This window comes from Pseudophryne corroboree, chromosome 11, assembly GCF_028390025.1.
Source record: "Pseudophryne corroboree isolate aPseCor3 chromosome 11, aPseCor3.hap2, whole genome shotgun sequence".
NCBI lineage: Eukaryota > Metazoa > Chordata > Amphibia > Anura > Myobatrachidae > Pseudophryne > Pseudophryne corroboree.
Window position 1 is genome coordinate 223047377 of NC_086454.1, and position 22376 is coordinate 223069752.

General features: G+C 52.2%; 1 protein-coding gene across 3 annotated transcripts in view; it reads left to right on the forward strand.

Annotated features, from left to right (window-relative positions):
• PSKH1 (protein serine kinase H1) overlaps positions 1-22376 on the forward strand; it is a 172136-nt gene that overhangs the window by 1711 nt on the left and 148049 nt on the right. The gene's annotated exons all lie outside the window — the stretch shown is intronic.

The window sequence follows — 22376 nt, forward strand, 5'->3', positions numbered from 1 at the left end:
CTCCTCCCCCTATGACCCTCCTCCAAGCCTCAGTTAGGTTTTTGTGCCCGTCCGAGCAGGGTGCAATCTAGGTGGCTCTCCTAAAGAGCTGCTTAGAAAAAGTTTGTTAGGTTTTTTATTTTCAGTGAGTCCTGCTGGCAACAGGCTCACTGCAACAAGGGACTTAGGGGAGAAGAAGTGAACTCACCTGCGTGCAGGATGGATTGGCTTCTTAGGCTACTGGACACTAGCTCCAGAGGGACGATCACAGGTACAGCCTGGATGGGTCACCGGAGCCGCGCCGCCGACCCCCTTGCAGATGCCGAAGAGAGAAGAGGTCCAGAAACCGGCGGCTGAAGACTTCTCAGTCTTCATGAGGTAGCGCACAGCACTGCAGCTGTGCGCCATTGCTCTCGGCACACTTCACACCAACGGTCACCGAGGGTGCAGGGCGCTGGGGGGGGCGCCCTGGGCAGCAATGAAATTACCTATTCTGGCTAAAAATACATCACATATAGCCTCTGGGGCTATATGGATGTATTTAACCCCTGCCAGGTTGTCAGAAAAACGGGAGAAGAAGCCCGCCGAAAAGGGGGCGGGGCCTATTCTCCTCAGCACACAGCGCCATTTTCCTACACAGCTCCGCTGCTAGGAAGGCTCCCAGGCTCTCCCCTGCACTGCACTACAGAAACAGGGTAAAAACAGAGAGGGGGGGCACTTATTTGGCGATATTAATAATATTTAAGCTGCTATAAGGGGAACACACTTATTTAAGGTTGTCCCTATATATTTATAGCGCTTGGGTGTGTGCTGGCAAACACTCCCTCTGTCTCCCCAAAGGGCTAGTGGGGTCCTGTCTTCTATCAGAGCATTCCCTGTGTGTCTGCTGTGTGTCGGTACGTGTGTGTCGACATGTATGAGGACGATGTTGGCGTGGAGGCGGAGCAATTGCCTGTAATGGTGATGTCACCCCCTAGGGAGTCGACACCGGAATGGATGGCTTTGTTTATGGAATTACGTGATAGTGTCAGCACGCTGCAAAAGTCGGTTGACGACATGAGACGGCCGGCAAACCAGTTAGTACCTGTCCAGGCGACTCAAACACCGTCAGGGGCTGTAAAACGCCCTTTACCTCAGTCGGTCGACACAGACACCGACACCGAATCTAGTGTCGACGGTGAAGAAACAAACGTATTTTCCAGTAGGGCCACACGTTATATGATCACGGCAATGAAGGAGGCTTTGCATATCTCTGATACTGCAAGTACCACAAAATGGGGTATTATGTGGGGTGTGAAAAAACTACCTGTAGTTTTTCCTGAATCAGAGGAATTGAATGAAGTGTGTGATGAAGCGTGGGTTACCCCCGATAGAAAACTGCTAATTTCAAAGAAGTTATTGGCGTTATACCCTTTCCCGCCAGAGGTTAGGGCGCGCTGGGAAACACCCCCTAGGGTAGATAAGGCGCTCACACGCTTATCAAAACAAGTGGCGTTACCGTCTCCAGAAACGGCCGCCCTCAAGGACCCAGCTGATAGGAGGCTGGAGAATACACTAAAAAGTATATACACACATACTGGTGTTATACTGCGACCAGCAATCGCCTCAGCCTGGATGTGCAGTGCTGGGGTGGCTTGGTCGGAATCACTGACTGAAAATATTGATACCCTGGATAGGGACAATATTTTATTGACTATAGAGCATTTAAAGGATGCATTTCTTTATATGCGTGATGCACAGAGGGATATTTGCACTCTGGCATCAAGAGTAAGTGCGATGTCCATATCTGCCAGAAGAAGTTTATGGACGCGACAGTGGTCAGGTGATGCGGATTCCAAACGGCATATGGAAGTATTGCCGTATAAAGGGGAGGAATTATTTGGGGTCGGTTTATCGGATTTGGTGGCCACGGCAACAGCCGGGAAATCCACCTTTTTACCTCGGGTCACCTCCCAGCAGAAAAAGACGCAGTCTTTTCAGCCGCAGTCCTTTCGTTCCTATAAGAACAAGCGGGCAAAAGGACATTCATATCTGCCCCGAGGGAAAGGGTAAGAGACTGCAGCAAGCAGCATGACGCTGGGACCTTACAAGCGGACTCAGGGGCGGTGGGGGGTCGCCTCAAGAATTTCAGCGCACAGTGGGCTCACTCGCAGGTGGACCCCTGGATCCTGCAGGTAGTATCTCAGGGTTACAGGTTGGAATTCGAGACGTCTCCCCCTCGCCGGTTCCTAAAGTCTGCTTTGCCAACGTCTCCCTCCGACAGGGCGACGGTATTGGAAGCCATTCACAAGCTGTATTCTCAGCAGGTGATAGTCAAGGTACCCCTTTTACAACAGGGAAAGGGGTATTACTCCACGCTATTTGTGGTACCGAAGCCGGACGGCTCGGTAAGACCTATTCTAAATCTGAAATCTCTGAACCTGTACATACAAAAATTCAAGTTCAAGATGGAGTCACTCAGAGCAGTGATAGCGAATCTGGAAGAAGGGGACTTTATGGTGTCCTTGGACATCAAGGATGCTTACCTCCATGTCCCAATTTGCCCTTCACACCAAGGGTACCTCAGGTTCGTGGTACAAAACTGTCATTATCAGTTTCAGACGCTGCCGTTTGGATTGTCCACGGCACCCCGGGTCTTTACCAAGGTAATGGCCGAAATGATGATCCTTCTTCGAAGAAAAGGCGTATTAATTATCCCTTACTTGGACGATCTCCTGATAAGGGCAAGGTCCAGAGAACAGCTGGAGGTCGGAGTAGCACTACCCCAAGTAGTGCTCCAACAGCACGGGTGGATTCTGAATTTTCCAAAATCCCAACTGATCCCGACGACACGTTTGCTGTTCCTAGGGATGATTCTGGACACTGTTCAGAAAAAGGTGTTTCTTCCGGAGGAGAAAGCCAGGGAGTTATCCGAACTCGTCAGGAACCTCCTAAAACCAGGAAAAGTGTCTGTGCATCAATGCACATGAGTCCTGGGAAAAATGGTGGCTTCTTACGAAGCGATTCCATTCGGCAGATTCCATGCACGAATTTTTCAGTGGGATCTGCTGGACAAGTGGTCCGGATCGCATCTGCAGATGCATCAGCGGATAAACCTGTCGCCAAGGACAAGGGTGTCTCTGCTATGGTGGTTGCAGAGTGCTCATCTGTTAGAGGGCCGCAGATTCGGCATACAGAACTGGGTCCTAGTGACCACGGATGCCAGCCTGAGAGGCTGGGGAGCGGTCACACAGGGAAGAAACTTCCAGGGCGTGTGGTCAAGCCTGGAGACGTCTCTTCACATAAATATACTGGAACTAAGAGCAATCTACAACGCTCTAAGCCTGGCAAAACCTCTGCTTCAGGGTCAGCCGGTGTTGATCCAGTCGGACAACATCACGGCAGTCGCCCACGTAAACAGACAGGGCGGCACAAGAAGCAGGAGGGCAATGGCAGAAGCTGCAAGGATTCTTCGCTGGGCGGAAAATCATGTGATAGCACTGTCAGCAGTGTTCATCCCGGGAGTGGACAACTGGGAAGCAGATTTCCTCAGCAGACACGATCTTCACCCGGGAGAGTGGGGACTTCATCCAGAAGTCTTCCGCATGATTGTGGTCCGTTGGGAAAGACCAATGGTGGACATGATGGCGTCCCGCCTCAACAAAAAACTGGACAGGTATTGCGCCAGGTCAAGAGACCCTCAGGCAATAGCTGTGGACGCTCTGGTAACACCATGGGTGTACCAGTCAGTGTATGTGTTCCCTCCTCTGCCTCTCATACCCAAGGTACTGAGAATTATACGGCAAAGGGGAGTAAGAACGATACTCGTGGCTCCGGATTGGCCAAGAAGGACTTGGTACCCGGAACTTCAGGAGATGCTCACGGAAGATCCGTGGCCTCTACCTCTAAGAAGGGACCTGCTTCAGCAGGGACCTTGTCTATTCCAAGACTTACCGCGGCTGCGTTTGACGGCATGGCGGTTGAACGCCGGATTCTAAAGGAAAAAGGCATTCCAGAGGAAGTCATCCCTACCCTGATTAAAGCCAGGAAGGAAGTGACCGCACAACATTATCACCGCATTTGGAGAAAATATGTTGCGTGGTGTGAGGCCAGGAAGGCCCCCACGGAGGAATTTCAACTGGGTCGATTCCTACATTTCCTGCAAACAGGATTGTCTATGGGCCTCAAATTGGGGTCCATTAAGGTTCAAATTTCGGCCCTGTCGATTTTCTTCCAGAAAGAATTGGCTTCAGTTCCTGAAGTCCAAACTTTTGTCAAAGGAGTACTACATATACAGCCCCCGGTTGTGCCTCCAGTGGCACCGTGGGATCTCAATGTAGTTTTGGATTTTCTCAAATCCCATTGGTTTGAGCCACTCAAATCGGTGGATTTGAAATATCTTACATGGAAAGTAACCATGCTACTGGCCCTGGCTTCGGCCAGGAGAGTGTCAGAATTGGCGGCTTTATCGTACAAAAGCCCATATCTGATTTTCCATTCGGACAGGGCAGAACTGCGGACGCGTCCTCAGTTTCTCCCTAAGGTGGTGTCAGCGTTTCACCTGAACCAGCCTATTGTGGTGCCTGCGGCTACTAGCGATTTGGAGGACTCCAAGTTGCTGGACGTTGTCAGAGCATTAAAAATATATATTTCAAGGACGGCTGGAGTCAGGAAGTCTGACTCGCTGTTTATACTGTATGCACCCAACAAGCTGGGTGCTCCTGCGTCTAAGCAGACGATTGCTCGTTGGATTTGTAGCACAATTCAACTTGCGCATTCTGTGGCAGGCCTGCCACAGCCTAAATCTGTCAATGCCCACTCTACAAGAAAGGTGGGCTCCTCTTGGGCGGCTGCCCGAGGGGTCTCGGCATTACAACTCTGCCGAGCAGCTACGTGGTCAGGGGAGAACACATTTGTAAAATTCTACAAATTTGATACCCTGGCTAAGGAGGACCTGGAGTTCTCTCATTCGGTGCTGCAGAGTCATCCGCACTCTCCCGCCCGTTTGGGAGCTTTGGTATAATCCCCATGGTCCTGACGGAGTCCCCAGCATCCACTTAGGACGTCAGAGAAAATAAGAATTTACTCACCGGTAATTCTATTTCTCGTAGTCCGTAGTGGATGCTGGGCGCCCATCCCAAGTGCGGATTGTCTGCAATAATTGTACATAGTTATTGTTACAAAAATCGGGTTATTATTGTTGGGAGCCATCGTTTCAGAGGCTCTTTTCGGTTATCATACTGTTAACTGGGTTCAGATCACAAGTTGTACAGTGTGATTGGTGTGGCTGGTATGAGTCTTACCCGGGATTCAAAATCCTTCCTTATTGTGTACGCTCGTCCGGGCACAGTATCCTAACTGAGGCTTGGAGGAGGGTCATAGGGGGAGGAGCCAGTGCACACCACCTAGTGGTCAAACTTTTAATTTTGTGCCCTGTCTCCTGCGGAGCCACTATTCCCCATGGTCCTGACGGAGTCCCCAGCATCCACTACGGACTACGAGAAATAGAATTACCGGTGAGTAAATTCTTATTTTAAAACTGTTAAAAAGCAGGGTCCTACACGGTTCAGACCCGTTTTATTGTGCAATGTGAAAGGCTCAGAAACGGTATTTCCAAACCACAGAAGATGATAGGCTGTCTCTATGCGTGATGTCACCAGGCAGAAGCAGGAAATAAACTGGAGGAAACACATGAGAGTTAAGAAGCATTTTATTATAAAGAATACAGTTTAAAATGCTAAATTGGAGTGATGAGGAGGTTAGGGAACAGTTTAGGATGAGAGGGGATGAAGAAATTGCTAGACAAATCACTGGGACAGTGAAGGATGCAGTAATCTACAAAAACATGGTAAAGATGCTTGAAGCTGCTGGGTTCCATCGTACGACTAGCCAAATTATTAATAAATAATTATTAATTATTAATAATGTGCTGGCCAGAAAAGTCCATTTAAAATGACAACCACTGTTTTCTATGGTTGAAACGGGTTCAGTGTGAAAGGTACCAAAACGGTAATGAAACGGTAATATACCAGTTACAACATGCGATGTGAAGGGGGTTTAACTGCTCAGACCTGTTTTAAGAACCGTTTAAAGAACCGTTTCAGAAGCAGGGTTTGCGATGTGAAAGCGGTATTAGTTAATCTATGTGTGGGCAATACAAACATCTTTTGAAGCAAAACAAGGGCATAATATATGGTAATCCTACTGTCAATTATATAGATAACACAGCCCAACATGTGTTTTCGTGCCGAGGATTTTTGAGCTGATTTTATGTATATTGGTTTGCTGATTTCAAATTTCAAATAAATTTTCGCCTATCAGCTCTAATTTTTGAGATATAAAAATCGTCTGATTTGTGTTACCCTATTTCATATTAGGCCTATGATCCACATAATAAAACACAAAATGTTAAACATAGTCTAAAATTTTTTTCTAGAATATTTGAGTGACATCAATAAAACATACTAACGTTACAGTAACACTATAGTAACTCAAATAACACCTTTTCTTCAAAATAATAAAATGAAACCTGTGACAGGACGATACTGTACGGAAGCACTCGCAGCTTCTGCGTCCCGTTGACTGCGCACAGAATGGAAGGTCAAGCCGCACGAGGCCTGACCACATAGGGGATTCCCGCTTACCGTCAGTAACCGCCTGTTACTGACTCCACCCACTGCGCTGTGGGCGGGTTCTCGCTGCCACCACCAAACTCCTAACCTGCCGTGGCATTTGGAACCACGGTTCTGCTCTGTATGTGCCGACGCACTGCTTTACCACACCTGTGCGGTGTCGACGAATCCCCACTAGCCACTTGCTAGGCCTCTACCGGTAGCTGGCGGAAGGCGGAGCTTGGAGACGTCAGGTGCTTCCCTGGACAGCCGGAGAACGGGGCTAGGTTTGGCCTAACCCTGTTGGTCACAAGATGAAGCAGTCTTCTTGAGGCAAAGGTGTTTATTGCTCAAAAACCTTTAAAAAGGCTCCTCCCTATTGCTAGGGGCAACAGCATACAATTAAGATGTTTCAGCAGAAGAAGATGTTACAATACACAATCCTATGGGCCAACTGCCCTCCTTTTATCCCTCTCCAAGACCCTCTACCACAGGGGGTAAGCCCGCCCTGTGGTGTACAACCAATCAATGTTTACCCATGAGCTGTGCATGCTCTGGACTCATGCACACCTAACATTGTCCCCAATGGACAGTGGGGAGTGGCCGGTCTCCTTTGTCTCTCCCATCTGGGAGAGCAGGCTACTCCCACGGTGCCGTTCAGTCTGGCTGGGGGGAAGTTTTCCCTCCTAAACTGACTTCCAGAAACCTGCCCGGGACCCCTTCTCACTGCCTGCAGCCTGGATTTGGGCTCCAGAGCTGGGCAGCCTGGCTCCCCGGTCCAGGTCTCTGGTCCACTACGGCTGATCTCCATGGAGCTCCAAGAAACCACTCAGCTTGTCTTATAGCTAAGCTGCTTCTCTTTCTCCCTGTCCCTATTGGAACTGTGAGGCTGGATGGGAAAGCATTCCGTTTTTAGGGAAAAGGTCTGGGAGAATCCATCAGCCTGCACAGCTATGGATGCCCCCCTCCTGGGACACACAATCAAGTAAGTGCATTTTATCTTTAAATACATTACATTTTTAAATCACACTGTACATTTCTCTTTAAATATACCCTGAGCCTGTGCCCTGCACAGACTCTACACACTCAGGCACTGCAGTGCCTTCCCTAGCCCTGCAGCCTGGCTGCGAGGGCTCTCTGTGTGCTGGAGGTATGGGGCTGGCTTCCCCCATCCTCCAGCCTGCTTTTCTGCCTCTGGGGTTCCAGGGAGCTGGCTCTCCCTGTCCCCCCAGGGTGGCACTAATCAGTGGCCTCGCCGCACGCAGCGGCGCACCCCCCTGTACCTAAGCCCGGCGGACCGGGACACTTGTCCCGGCCGCCGTGACCCTGGCTTGTTTCAGCGCTGAGGCGCCGGGAGCGTAGCTCCCGGACCCCAGCGCTCACCATCCTGCTGGCCCGCCTAATGTGCCCACGCCGCTAGGGAGCCGGCTAGCCCGGTCCCCCCTGAGCGGTGCCTGTCTTGTGGCCTCGCTGCAGCGTCCGGCGGGGAGCCGGGCTGCAGCGCACCCCCCTCGCCGGCTAGCAGCCCGGGACGTCCGTCCCGGCTGCTGCGGCTGGCCACCCGTGCTGTGCTGAGGCGCTGGGAGCAGAGCTCCCGGCCCCCAGCGGCGGCTCTCACATAGAGCACTGCAGCGGGAGCCGAGCTCCCAGCCGCAGCGCTCACCCTTCTCCCCGGCGCGCACACTCCAGTGCGCCCGGGGCTACACTGACCGCTGCCGGGAGCGGAGCTCCCGGACTCCGGCGGTCAGCGGCTGCCTCCTCTCCCCCGGCGCGCACACTCTGCTGAGCGCGCCGGGGGCTGTCCTCCCTGCCGTGGTCTCCGGAGGGGTCCGGGACCACGGCGCATTCTAAGAAAATACATTTTTATCCATTTATAAAACACGGCGCCTAGCGCCCACATTATTTCAAATTTGGCGCCAAGAGCCCCTTTGTCTTGGCAAATGGCGCCGGGCACTAGGGATTAACCCCTTCAGTGCCAGGGCGGCCATTTGCCTCGTGGCTGGGGGCTCTCCGGCCACACTCCTCCCCCCCCATTCAAGCGGGTCAACCAGGGACCCATGTCCCAACGATTTGGGTCCTGGTCCCGCAGTCCTTAACGAGGTTACCGGGAGTTCTTTGGGGGTTCAGGCTCCTCCTGTCGTGACAGTCCATCTGCATTGCTATGAGCCTTGCCTTGCTTGTGGATAATATGGAAGTCATAAACCTGAAGAGCAAGGCTCCACCGCAACAGTCTGCCGTTTTCCCCCGTGGTGTGTTGGAGCCACCGTAATGGATTGTGGTCCGTTACCACCGTAAAATGGCGGCCATACAAATAGGGCTGAAGCTTCTTCACAGCCCAAACAATAGCCAAACACTCCTTTTCAATTGTGGCATACCCCACCTCCCGCGGTAGCAGCTTTCTGCTCAAATAGGCCACAGGGTGCTCCTGCCCATCCGGCCCCTCCTGGCTCAGTACTGCCCCGAGTCCGTACTGTGACGCATCAGTTTGTACAACAAAGTTTTTACTATAGTCCGGCGCCATCAGTACTGGGGCTTGTACTAGAGCAGTTTTCAACGACTGGAATGCCAACTCACATGCGGTCGTCCAGTCAACTATCTTGGGGAGTTTCTTCTTAGTCAGATCAGTCAGGGGTTTGGCCACAGAACTAAAGTCAGGGACAAAACGTCTGTAGTATCCTGCGATCCCTAAGAAAGCCAGGACCTGTCTCTGGGTTGTGGGCCGGGGCCAGTCGCGGATCGCCTCCACCTTCGCTGGTTCAGGCTTCACCTTACCTCCCCCCACACGGTGCCCCAGGTACTGTACCTCTGTCATCCCCATTTGGCACTTGTCTGCCCTGATGGTCAGACCTGCCCACCGAATCCTCTCTAACACCAACCCCACATGGCCCAGGTGCTCTTCCCAGGTTCGGCTGAAGACAGCAATGTCATCCAAGTAGGCCTGGGCGAACTCTCGGAACCCCTTCAGCAGGTCATCGACCACACTCTGGAAGGTGGCTGGCGCATTCTTCATCCCGAATGGCATCGTTTTGAACTCAAACAAGCCAAAGGAGGTGATGAAGGCGGACCGTTCCTGAGCCTCGGGAGTCATTGGTATCTGCCAATACCCCTTGCTCAGATCGAATGTAGAGATGTACTTCGCCCCAGCCAGCTCGTCTAACAGTGCGTCAATGCGGGGTAGGGGATAGGCGTCGGATTTGGTTACTTCGTTCAACCGGCGGTAGTCTACGCAGAACCTGGTTGTCCGGTCCTTCTTGGGAACCAGTACAACAGAGGCGGCCCAGGGACTGTTGGAGCGCGTGATTACGCCTAGCGCTAACATCTCCTGCACCTCTTGGTAGATACTCGCCTGCGCCTCTGGTGAGACCCGATACGCGGGTTGCCGAATCGGCCTATGCTCACCAGTGTCTACATGATGGGCACGTAGGGAAGTCAGGCCGGGCTTCCTGCTGAACTGGGCCTCAAAGGACAGCAGCACTGACTCCAGCTGCTCCCTCTTGTGGTTACCAAGCTCACTGCTCCAGCTAACTTCCTCTACACCACCCTCACCCTTGGCATCCGCGAGGAGGTCAGGAATGGGATCTTTTCCTGGTTCCTCCATCGGCAGGCAGCACACAGCGGCTACCGACTCCACACGCTCGTGGTATGCCTTCAACATGTTTATATGGTAGGTACGCTGCCTCCTACCATCGCTGTCAAATGACACCACGTAGGTGATGTCGCTTAGGCGTTTTGCAACCGTGTACGGTCCCGCCCAGGCAGCCTGGAGCTTGTTCTGACGTGTGGGCACCAGAACCAGCACCTTCTGCCCTACTCCAAAGACCCGAGCACGCGCGCCCTGGTCATACCAAGTCTTCTGCTTGGTCTGTGCTTCCGCAAGATTCGCTTGCGCTAGTCCCATGAGATTCTCTAACCGATCTCTGAGCTTCAACACATACTCCACCACGGACTCATCCTGGTGGATCAGCTCCCCCTCCCAAGCCTCCCGGAACAGGTCAAGAGGTCCACGGACTCTGCGGCCATATAGTAACTCGAAGGGCGAGAATCCGGTTGACTCCTGGGGCACCTCCCGATATGCAAACAGGAGGTGCGGCAGGTATCGCTCCCAGTCTCCTCCCTCCGAAGTCACAAATGCCCGTAGCATCTGCTTCAGAGTGCCATTGAATCTCTCGCAAAGTCCGTTAGTCTGGGGATGATAGGGGGCAGTGCGGAGTTGGCGCACCCCGCACTTCGCCCAGAGACACTGGACCAGATCACTCATGAACTGCGTCCCTTGATCGGTTAGGATCTCACTGGGGAACCCTACTCTACTAAATATGCCTAGCAGAGCGTCCGCTACCTTTTCCGCAGTGATGGCGGACAGAGCCACAGCCTCTGGATACCGGGTAGCATAATCCACCACGGTGAGGATGTATCTCTTCCCCGATCTACTGGGCACAGGTAGGGGACCGACTATGTCCACGGCCACTCGTTGGAAAGGTTCCCTGACTATTGGCAAAGACCTCAGGGGAGCCCGAGCACTGGGGCGTCCAAGCCGTTGGCACACATCACAGGACTTACAGTAGGTCCGGACGTCATCCGACACTCCGGGCCAAAAAAAGTTCTGCGTCAGGCGCCTCAGTGTTCGGTCCCTCCCCAGGTGTCCCGCCAAAGGAATTTCATGGGCAACTGACATCAGTTGCTCCCGAAAGCTCCTGGGAACCACCAGTTGAACTTTCTCCCGCACTGGCCTATCCCCCTCTACCTTGGCTACCCGGTACAGTAACCGTTTCCACCAGGTCACACTCCCTGCCCCCATCCCAGCAAGGCCGCGGCCAGCTTGGCGCCTCATGCCTTCCAGGGATGGGTCAGAGAGCTGAGCTTCCCTAAACTCCTGCCTGCGGCCCTCACTTTCTCCTAGGTTTGGACACTCTACAGGGGGAATATTGGGGTCAGTCAAGTTGGGGTCAGTCATGGTAGGGTCGGGGTAGTCACTCATACTCACCGCCGGAGTTGGCAAACCACTAGGGACAGGAGCATCACTGGGCACCCGCACAGGATTCAGCAAACTGGAACCGACATCCTCTGCGTTGCTAGGGGACGTAGGCCCACCAGAGGCAAGGGGCAGATGTGCTGATCTGGCCGCTGTGGTCTTTTCCTCTGGGATGGCTGACGCTGTGGTTGGCGGTTGTTCAGCCGCTAGGGTCTTTTCCTCTGGGCTGGGCGGGGCTGGCAGAGACGATGAAGACTGTAGTCTGGCCGCTTGACTCCGGGTGATGGCGTTCGCGAAGGCAGTAACGATCCCTCCACCGAGATCATTCCCCAAGACGACATCAGTTGGGAGGCCATCCATTACGGCAACATCTCTTAGCTCTTGTCCAGCTCCCCAGTCGAGGTAGACTCTGGCCATGGGCACTTCTCGCTCTAGCCCATCGGCCACGGTAACTTTTGCAGTGCAACCCTGCAGTACGGCAGCAGGGTCGACCAGGTGGGGGCTTACAACGGTTATGGAGGCCCCAGAGTCTCTTAAGCCTTCGCCCTGCAGGGATCCCACTTGGACCGGCTGCAGGTGCCGCCACATATTTGGTGGGGGCTTCTTAGCCATACAGGTGACTCTTTCCGTGGAGTCCACCTGTTTCTTGCCACACTCCATCGGACTGACTGGAGGGGGTACAGTCTCTGGAAGCTCATCTTCCCGGGTTAAGCAAGCAATCCGGGCTCCAGCACTCGGATTTGGGGCACGAGTCTGGGGTGCTTGGGATGCAGGACAGTTCATCCTCAGATGTCCGATCTTCCCACAGCCATAGCACTTTTTGTCCAGGCGTGGCTCCGATGGCCTCTGATTACTGGCAGGGGCACTGCGGGGCGGTTGCTGGCCAAAAGCACCCGGGTTGGAAGATGCTTGCTTTGGGGGGCGATGAGCTGAAGAGGGGTGTCCCCCTGGTGGTACAGTCTTTTGGGGTTGGCTGCTGGTTGGGCGCTTCTGCCCCTGCGGCCGAATTGCCACATATTTGTCTGCTAACTGGGCAGCCATCTTTAAGCTGGGTGGCTCCCGATCTAGCACCCACTCCTTCACTTCTGGGGCGCCCTGCGGTAGAACTGCTCCCTGCAGATCAGGTCGATCAGTGCGTCCCATGTAGTGGCTTCCGAATCCTTCACCCACTTCACCACGTACTGCCGCAGCTGGGTGGCGAACTGCTAGGATTCTTAGGCAAGTCTCTGAATTTCTTCCTGTAAGACTCGGGAGTGATGAAGAATCGCTGGAGGAGGGCCTTCTCGACTTCGTCGTAGTTCCCACAGTCCTCCGTCGCCACTCCTCGATAGGCCTCCAAGGCCTCTCCATGCAGAGTGGGCACAAGGTGTCTCACCCACTCTGACTTGGGTAGATCATGTAGTTTACAAGTCCTCTCAAAGACTTGCAAATGTCCATCAATGTCCCCATCACTGTCTGCAAACTTGGCAAACTGAACTCGTCCTGATCTGTGTACAACAGCTGACAACGGCTCCCGGGGTACCACGGCCTGTGGTGCCCGCTCCGCATGCCACATCCGGATGACAAGCATGCGTTCTTGCTCCGTTGCCCTTTCCCCCAATTCCGCTAGCCGATCTGCTAGGGTATCCGGGTCGCCCCCCCTGGGACGTTGGGATCCTGGCCCTGCTAGGGATTGCTGGGAAACATGGCTGTTGTGAGAGAGGGCGGGGCTTGTGGATCTCACCGGTCCTGTGCGAAGGTCCACTGTTGGGTCGTCCTCTGCGATGCTGACGCCGTCAGTGCTTTCCACCTCCGCCCGATGAGACTCCTCCCAGCTCCTGAGCGCCGCCTGCATGACGCTCCTGGACGCGTTGGAAGGGATTTCCACACCCTTCCCCTGGCATACGATCTCCAGATCCTCCTTGGACATTCCGCTGAATTCCGCCATCTTGTGCGTCCTCCTGCGCTGCAGTTACTCCTCTCCTGAGTAACTCGGCTTCTCCAATCGGGTGATGAAAAGCCGCCTGGGATTATCCCACCACTATGCCACCAATTTCTGTGACAGGACGATACTGTACGGAAGCACTCGCAGCTTCTGCGTCCCGTTGACTGCGCACAGAATGGAAGGTCAAGCCGCACGAGGCCTGACCACATAGGGGATTCCCGCTTACCGTCAGTAACCGCCTGTTACTGACTCCACCCACTGCGCTGTGGGCGGGTTCTCGCTGCCACCACCAAACTCCTAACCTGCCGTGGCGTTTGGAACCACGGTTCTGCTCTGTATGTGCCGACGCACTGCTTTACCACACCTGTGCGGTGTCGACGAATCCCCACTAGCCACTTGCTAGGCCTCTACCGGTAGCTGGCGGAAGGCGGAGCTTGGAGACGTCAGGTGCTTCCCTGGACAGCCGGAGAACGGGGCTAGGTTTGGCCTAACCCTGTTGGTCACAAGATGAAGCAGTCTTCTTGAGGCAAAGGTGTTTATTGCTCAAAAACCTTTAAAAAGGCTCCTCCCTATTGCTAGGGGCAACAGCATACAATTAAGATGTTTCAGCAGAAGAAGATGTTACAATACACAATCCTATGGGCCAACTGCCCTCCTTTTATCCCTCTCCAAGACCCTCTACCACAGGGGGTAAGCCCGCCCTGTGGTGTACAACCAATCAATGTTTACCCATGAGCTGTGCATGCTCTGGACTCATGCACACCTAACATTGTCCCCAATGGACAGTGGGGAGTGGCCGGTCTCCTTTGTCTCTCCCATCTGGGAGAGCAGGCTACTCCCACGGTGCCGTTCAGTCTGGCTGGGGGGAAGTTTTCCCTCCTAAACTGACTTCCAGAAACCTGCCCGGGACCCCTTCTCACTGCCTGCAGCCTGGATTTGGGCTCCAGAGCTGGGCAGCCTGGCTCCCCGGTCCAGGTCTCTGGTCCACTACGGCTGATCTCCATGGAGCTCCAAGAAACCACTCAGCTTGTCTTATAGCTAAGCTGCTTCTCTTTCTCCCTGTCCCTATTGGAACTGTGAGGCTGGATGGGAAAGCATTCCGTTTTTAGGGAAAAGGTCTGGGAGAATCCATCAGCCTGCACAGCTATGGATGCCCCCCTCCTGGGACACACAATCAAGTAAGTGCATTTTATCTTTAAATACATTACATTTTTAAATCACACTGTACATTTCTCTTTAAATATACCCTGAGCCTGTGCCCTGCACAGACTCTACACACTCAGGCACTGCAGTGCCTTCCCTAGCCCTGCAGCCTGGCTGCGAGGGCTCTCTGTGTGCTGGAGGTATGGGGCTGGCTTCCCCCATCCTCCAGCCTGCTTTTCTGCCTCTGGGGTTCCAGGGAGCTGGCTCTCCCTGTCCCCCCAGGGTGGCACTAATCAGTGGCCTCGCCGCACGCAGCGGCGCACCCCCCTGTACCTAAGCCCGGCGGACCGGGACACTTGTCCCGGCCGCCGTGACCCTGGCTTGTTTCAGCGCTGAGGCGCCGGGAGCGTAGCTCCCGGACCCCAGCGCTCACCATCCTGCTGGCCCGCCTAATGTGCCCACGCCGCTAGGGAGCCGGCTAGCCCGGTCCCCCCTGAGCGGTGCCTGTCTTGTGGCCTCGCTGCAGCGTCCGGCGGGGAGCCGGGCTGCAGCGCACCCCCCTCGCCGGCTAGCAGCCCGGGACGTCCGTCCCGGCTGCTGCGGCTGGCCACCCGTGCTGTGCTGAGGCGCTGGGAGCAGAGCTCCCGGCCCCCAGCGGCGGCTCTCACATAGAGCACTGCAGCGGGAGCCGAGCTCCCAGCCGCAGCGCTCACCCTTCTCCCCGGCGCGCACACTCCAGTGCGCCCGGGGCTACACTGACCGCTGCCGGGAGCGGAGCTCCCGGACTCCGGCGGTCAGCGGCTGCCTCCTCTCCCCCGGCGCGCACACTCTGCTGAGCGCGCCGGGGGCTGTCCTCCCTGCCGTGGTCTCCGGAGGGGTCCGGGACCACGGCGCATTCTAAGAAAATACATTTTTATCCATTTATAAAACACGGCGCCTAGCGCCCACATTATTTCAAATTTGGCGCCAAGAGCCCCTTTGTCTTGGCAAATGGCGCCGGGCACTAGGGATTAACCCCTTCAGTGCCAGGGCGGCCATTTGCCTCGTGGCTGGGGGCTCTCCGGCCACAAAACCATAAATGAAAATAAAATTAGTTTAGGAAGCTTTTGTGGGACATTTTTGAATGGGCTTTGTTTGGACAGTCTTCGTAAATTCCAGCTGTAATCTGCCAGCATATGTATATCCCAATTTCCCTGGTAGCGATCTTCCATTGTTTTAATGTCCTGGTGAAATCTTTCACCTTGCTCTTAGCTCATATCACCCCCATTCTCTGAGAAACGGTCAAAGTGGCTGTGTACGTAATTAACTTTTAGGCTCATTTCTCTTACGTCCTAGAGGATGCTCGGGTCCACATTAGTACCATGGGGTATAGACTGGTCCACCAGGAGCCATTGGCACTTTAAGATATTAATAGTGTGGGCTGGCTCCTCCCTCTATGCCCCTCCTACCAGACTCAGTTTAGAAAATGTGCCCGGAGGAGCCGGTCACAGCTAGGGGAGCTCCTAGAGCTTCTTTGGTTTTATTTTTTTTCTAAGAGTGTTTAGGCACAGGGAGGGTGCTGGCAACAGACTCCCTGCTTTGTGGGACTTAGGGGGGGGGGGGGGGAGTAGTGTCCAACCCAGAGAAGTTAATGGCCACTATCTCCGCTGACGGGACACTGAGCTCCTGTGGGTGATGATCGTTAGCTACCCGAGGCGACCGCTCACTCCCACAGCATGCCGCCTCCCCCTAACAGAGCCAGAAGATTCCGGTGGTGAGTGTGATGGCGGCAACAGGGTGGGAGCGCTGTACTGGCACTGCTCCGGAGGTTCAGCAGTACGAAGTGCGGCGCTAGGAGGGGCACCCTGAGCCAGCGCAAATACCCTAAACTGGTCACTCAGGCTATCAGGGACCTCGGTAACGCTGCTAGCACCATACCTCCGGCCAGTATAAAGATGTGCGGGAAGACAAGCCATGTTCAGGGGGCGGAGCTTCTCGGAGCGGAACCAGCAGCTCCCCAGCGCCATTTTCTCTCTGCAGATCCGTAGACTGAGACGCTGACAGGGAGCGCTGTCCCTCAACATGACTCCAACTATCCTGTGCGGTACCAGGGGGTATTCCGAGCAAGGTTATTCCTACCCCGATACAGGCTAGGAAGGGAGTAACGTCTAAACATCATCGCATTTGGAAAAAATATGTCTCTTGGTGTGAATCCAAGAAGTTTCCTATGGTGGAGTTTCAACTTGGACGGTTTCTCCTCTTCCTGCAAGCAGGTGTGGATACGGACCTGCGTTTGGGATCCGTAAAGGTCCAGATTTTGGCTTTATCCATTTTCTACCAGAAACAATTGGCTGCCCTACCTGAGGTTCAGACTTTTTTGAAAGGGGTTCTGCACATCCAGCCTCCTTTGTGGTGCCGACGGCACCCTGGGATCTTAACGTGGTTTTGCATTTCCTGCAGTCGGATTGGTTTGAGCCTTTACAGGAGGCTGAGGTCAAGTTTCTCACGTAGAAGGCTGTCATGTTGTTGGCCTTAGCTTCTGCTCGACGTGTGTCAGAATTGGGGACTTTGTCTTGTAAAAGCCATTACTTAATTTTCCATAAAGATAGAGCTGATCTCAGGATGCGTCGGCAGTTCCTTGCAAAGGTTGTGTCGGTTTTTCATATGAACCAACCTATTGTGGTGCTAGTGGCTACTGACTCCTCAATTACCTCAAAGTCCTTGGATGTTGTGAGGGCTTTGAGGATTTATGTGAAGACGACAGGGGTTAAAGTGAGCCGGAACGGGGCGGAACTGCGTTCCGTCAGTTCCACTTGGAAACGGAACGCAGGTCCGCCTCCTCCGGCTCACCTAACCCGCTGTGTGCAGCGCTGGAGGGAGATGCCGGGCGCCTGCTGAGTTTGCGTTACCAGCGGGCGCCCGGAGGCAGGAGCTCAGTAGTGAGCTCCGGCTTCCGGCGTTGTCAATGTGTGCGCTATGGGAGAGAGGTCATGACGTCTCTCCCATAGTGCCGAGGAGCGGGCGGCGAGAGAGGACTGCAGCGGTGTGGATGCGGGAGCGGGGCTCGGTAAGTATTATGATTGTCTGTTTGTTTTCTTCCTTAGCGGCGTATCTACTGGGGGCAAACTACTGGGGGGGGGGGCATCTACATGGGGCAAACTACTGGGGAGATCTACTGGTTGGCAAACTACTGGGGGACATTACTACTGGGGGGCCAACTACAGGAGGACATTATTACTGGGGGCCAAGTACAAGGGGGCAAGCTTCTGGGGGCAAACTACAGGAGGGCATTACTACTGGGGGCAAACTACAGGAGGGCATTACTACTGGGGGCAAACTACAGGAGGGAATTACTACTGGGGGGGGCATCTACTGGGGGACATTATTACTGGGGCTAGCTACAAGGGGGCAAAGCTACTGGGGGAAAACTACAAAGGGGCTAACTACAGGAGGGCATAACTACAGGGGCTAAACTACAAGGGGGCAAACTACAGGGGGGCATTATTGCTGGAGGCTGAACTACAAGCAGGCAAACTACTGGGGGGTATTACCACTGGGAGGCTAAACTAAAGGGGTGGGGGTAAACTACTGGGGTCATATCTGCAGGGGTACAACAGATAATGTCGGTGTGGATGCGCAACAAAACTCAGTGAGCAGCTATCGGTGTGCACAATAGAAGTGTATCCCACACATCAAAAACACAATTATATAGAGGTAGAGATTGTACACATACAGATGAAGCGCTCACCAATTACCATATTAACCCCATGTGTGACATGACGGACAAAATGATAAGGACTAAATACATTCACCCTTAATAGGATGATGATCCTCAATGGTCTCGTTAAACAACAGACGCCCGAAGCGGCGCATGCGCCACTGCCGTCAGTGGCCGGAACCGGAAGTCGCGCTTGCGTTCCACGATGTCAATAGCAGTTACCGGAAATAGATTTTGCGTTCCATATGCGTCTCAGGCGATGATGTTTCCTGTCCTCCTAGACGCACAACTCGGCTGTTCATAGATCCCATCAAATAGGACGTCCCATGGTCTGCTTTCCGCAGCCATAGATAAATCACCATATATGTATATAGAGGCAAAGTCCCGGACTAACATATATTAAAAAAACAAAAACGGAAAAATTAAACAAAAATTAGCAGTCTCATATCTGGAGGTATATATGAAGCAATACATAATAGTGGAAGCTTATAAAGACATGCACTAGGTGAGGAAACATTTTAATTCGAAATCCCCGTTGAGACCCCTGGGGGTAAGGGTACCCAAACGGTGTATGGATTTCATCTCAGCCTGCGCAAGTCGCTTTTCTAAGTCCCTCGTTCTCCATTTCTGATATACCACTTGTATGCCCCAAAAGTTCCTCAGACAACAAGTATTGGAGCTATGTACTCGCTTAAAGTGAGAGGAAACATTGTGAGTGTCTAGACCTTTACGAATGTTGTATATATGCTCGGCCCACCTCACCTTAGCACTTCTTCCTGTTCGACCCACATAAGCAAGTCCACAGGTGCATTCGAGCACATATACAACATTTTTTGTATGACATGTGATGAAATCCCTGATGGAATAGGTTTGACCATTAGCAGTATATTCAGTAAACTTTCTCACAGGTGCTTTGACCGTTTTGCACATCAGGCAATCACCACACCGGTGAAAACCTTTAGTCCTGATGCTTTACCTGATCTCTGTGTCCAAACTACTTTTTACCAAATGATTCTTTAGAGATTGTGCTCTCCTGTAAATAAAGGTGGGTTTCTCAGGCAATGCATCACCTAGTACTGAATCTTGTTTGAGGATGTTCCAGTTTTTACTGAATATTTTTTCTATTCCTTTAAAAGACCTACTAAACTGACTAATAAAGGCCCATTTGTATTTATCGTCATCAGATATGGATTTTTCTTTTAACTTTAACAAGTTGGCCCTATCAATGCAATCCACTCTTCTTCTGGCTATATCAAGGGTTCTTGATGTATAACCCTTTTGTGATAGCCGATCTGAAAGTTCATCTAACTGTTGATCACATATATCAGCATTTGTACAATTTCTCTTAACTCTTGTAAACTGGCTGAACGGTATTCCGTCCAGCCAGTTGGCATGATGTTGGCTTGTCCTATCAATAAAACTGTTTGAATCGGTATCTTTCCTGTATGTCTTGGTTTGGACTTGACCATCAGCAATATAAATGCTTATATCAAGGAAGGATATTTCAGTATCTCTTTTAGTGAACGTGAACTTTAAACCTGTGCGTGTTTTTAATCTGTACTACACTATGGTCTGCCATTTTTCAGTACCTCTCTAAAATTCTCATTCATATTGGGAAGAGAGGTACTTTTTTGTTTCAGGATATATCAGTCCTACCTGTGCCCTGTATGTGAAGGAAAAGATCTTCCCAGGAAATTACTATTCCATTTTGATCTACCATTGAGGATCATCATCCTATTAAGGGTGAATGTATTTAGTCCTTATCATTTTGTCCGTCATGTCACACATGGGGTTAATATGGTAATTGGTGAGCGCTTCACCTGTATGTGCACAATCTCTGCCTCTATGTCATATCTGCAGGGGCATTACCTCTGGGGGCATAACTACTAGGGCTAAACTACAGGGGACTAAACGACTGGGGGCATTAGTACAGGCAACCTTACTACTGGGGGCAATACTACACAGGGTCATTACCACTGGGGCCCTTCTAATGAGGGCATTGTAAAGAGGGCACTTCATAAGGGGCATCACTCCTGGGGACATAAGGGGCACTACTATTGCGGGCATTGCATAAGGGGCACCACTATTATGGGGTCTTATATGGGGCACTACCACTGTGTGCACTAGCAGTACAGTGGACATTGCATAAGGAGCACTACTACTGTGGACATTGTATAAGAAGTGCTACTGTGGTGGGCATTATGTGTATTACGGGGTGCTACTACTGTGGGCATTATTACTATTCTGTGACCACGCCCCTTTCTTTTTGAGACCACACATTTTTTTGCGACGCGCTCCTACGGCGCACACAATACCTTTGTTACATGGGCGCCGTGGGGTGAGTTCCACCACCTCTTTAGGACCACTTTAAGCACTGGAAGAGGACTTCAATTTTACAGAAAGTCGTACTCTCTGTTTGTCCTTTATGATCCCAACAAGATTGGGTGTCCTGCTTCTAAGCAGACGGTTTCTCACTGGATCAGGTTCACTATCCGGCAGGCTTATTCTGTGGCAGGCTTGCCCTGTCCAAAATCTGTTAAGGCCCACTTTACTCGTAAAGTGGGATCCTACTGGGTGGCTGCCCAGGGTGTTTCGGCTTTACAGCTTTGCCGAGCGGCTACTTGGTCAGGGTTGAACACGTTTGCAAAGTTCTACAAGTTCGATATTTTGGCCGCTGAGGACCTGAAGTTTGGTCAGTTGGTTCTGCAGGAGCCTCCGCGCTCTCCCTCCCGTTCTGGGAGCTTTGGTACATTCCCATGGTACTAATGTGGACCCCCAGCATCCTCTAGGACAGGCATTCCCAACCGCGGTCCTCAAGCACACCAACAGTAAATGTTTTAGTGATATCCAGGCTTCAGCACAGATGGTTAAATCAAAATAACTCGGCTACTAATTAAGTCACCTGTGTTAAAGCCTGGATATCACTAAAACCAGGACTGTTAGTGTGCCTTGAGGACCGTTGTTGGGAAACACTGCTCTATGACATTAGAGAAAATAGGATTTTAATTACCTACAGGTAAATATTTTTCTCGTAGTCCGTAGAGGATGCTGGGCGCCTGCCCAGCGTTTCGTTATCCTGCAGTGGTTACTTGGTGCAGTACTGCTTTTGTTCTTAGGTAAGTACTGCGTTATTACTTTGTTCAGTAATGTTTTCAGCTATTGCTGAGTTTTCTGGCTAGTTAGCTTGGTTTGCCTTGTTTGTGTGAGCTGGTGTGAATCTTACCACTATCTGTGTAATATCCTTCTCTGAGTTGTCGGTCTCCTCGGGCACAGTATCTATACTGAGTCTGGTAGGAGGGGCATAGAGGGAGGAGCCAGCCCACAATATTAAACTCTTTAAGTGCCAATTGCTCCTAGTGGACCTGTCTATACCCCATGGTACTAATGTAGACCCCAGCATCCTCTACGGACTACGAAAAAAGGATTTACCGGTAGGTAATTAAAATCCTATTTTTCAACCACAGGCAGTTACACAAGCAGGTACAGGATTTACAGGTCAGCTACACAAAGCAGGGTTCAGAGTCTTCAAAATGCACAAACACAAATTCTTCAGGGGACTTTAAAGTCCAGGACACCTAACAGTAGCTGTCCCCTGGCCTATCAACTGGGCAGCTTTTCCACCATCAGGAGCAGTGCTTCTTGTGTTTAAAACTCTGCAGGCACCTGTCGGCTTGTGCTAAAAATCAACTGCTTCTCAACACAGACTAACTGCAGCAACATCTGGCCTGGATTCTCTCCAGCCACAATCCTGCAGCTCTAAACCCATGTCAGATGTGTGCTGTCTTTGTCACACTCCTTCCCTCTTTGCTTCTACCACCCTGGTGAAGCTACCAGTTCCTTATGTGAACACTCTAATGCTTACCATCTGTCCAGAACAGCACCCCTTCTCTACCCCTTTCCAGAGTTCCTCAACAGGGCAGTGTTGCAACTCAAATTTAAATGGTTGTGAAGCCAACAACCAGCAGATCACACAAGCATTCCACTCTTTATTTGTGTTCATCCATTGTAGAGGTGCATGGTCTCTAACTAGCCGAAATTCTCTCCCCTGTAAATAGTACCTTAGGGACTCCAATG